General features: G+C 37.8%; 1 protein-coding gene across 1 annotated transcript in view; it reads right to left on the bottom strand.

Moving 5' to 3' along the window:
- LOC131953015 (collagen alpha-1(XX) chain) overlaps window positions 1–984 on the bottom strand; it is a 6,544-nt gene extending 5,560 nt beyond the window's left edge. The window contains exon 1 of the mRNA XM_059315998.1: window positions 904–984. The gene's annotated coding sequence lies outside the window, so the exon portion shown is untranslated. The remainder of the gene's footprint in view (window positions 1–903) is intronic.
- Between the last annotated feature and the right edge of the window lie 247 nt (window positions 985–1,231).

Below are 1,231 nucleotides of genomic sequence, written 5' to 3'. Positions count from 1 at the left end.
GGCGACTACGTTCGGTCTAAACAGTGTAATAGACAATGGATAGGATGGGCCGTTATAAACGCTTACTAAATTATATCATGCGTGTTCTCGGGCGCTGTGGTAGTGTGCGATTTGTCTGCCAACAAAAAAATGTCAGTTTTGGCCCCCAAAAGCTCACATTGGCCGTTGAGGGCCATGTAATACTTTTTATTTTAATAATCAGAAAAATTAACCAAGGTTTGGTTATAACTGGGATGTTTTTTTTTTGTCCATAAAAAATTCCAAACAGGTTCGTCACTTTGCGAATGATGCAATTAGCATCTATTTTTAGACAATCCAATCAGAAATTGAGATCGAGCATCTAATAATAGACCATTAGTAACGTTAACATATTGCATCAGTCACACTGATGATTAAAACGCGTCAAATAATTTGTTTACGTGTTAAATAACAAATCCTGTTCATTTGTGTCACTTTAGTGAATGACACAATCTGCATCATTGTTAACAGGATGCTATTTGGCAGGATGGCGCCTGTTAGTTTTAAGGAGCCAGGAGTCGTACGCCGCGCCTATGCGGTAGTGTAATCGGAGGGTGGGGGCCCTGAGAGCGCCCCTCTACGTCTCTAACACATGGGCGGTCACCGAAGAGTGTTCTACCATATTATTTCGGTAAGTGATAATTGTACACTCAAGGTTTTCATGCGGTATTGTAGGTAAACCCGTGTCCTGATATTTATGATCAAAGCGCAGGCATTGTTTACATTTAAATAACTCATTTTTAGAAAAGAAGGTCACGCGTCTAAGAACATATGATTAATAACACGTTGGTGAAATTCTTCTTATATATTTCATCTTCAATCCCCTCGGCGACGCGCGTGGGGGGGGGGGGGGGCGGGTACGCTAGTATATTATAAAATACTTACTTATAAAACGTCGTGCGACAAATATGATGGCAGAAATTGTTGAAATCTAATGCAGTCTCACTTGGAAAGTTTGCATCAAACTAAACTACTCTCAGTCTGAATAAACTCTCTTTTATAGAATCTAAACTTAAGCCTCTTAACATTATAATACGTTATACGCTATTATGATAAGAGATCAAAAGATTAAACCTTTATGTTGATATATCGATTTGTATTTCGCTTTTCTAAAAAAAAACCACATGTTATTACATTTCAGAAAAATGTACAGAATTTGTCAGCGTTTTTCGGAATTTCGATTTTGGAATTTAGCTTTTAGAGTTGTTGGAAA

The sequence above is a fragment of the Physella acuta genome, unplaced genomic scaffold (assembly GCF_028476545.2).
Source record: "Physella acuta isolate Inbredline_101_S28 unplaced genomic scaffold, ASM2847654v3 ptg000074l, whole genome shotgun sequence".
NCBI lineage: Eukaryota > Metazoa > Mollusca > Gastropoda > Physidae > Physella > Physella acuta.
This window is presented reverse-complemented; position numbering and strand designations above follow the sequence as displayed.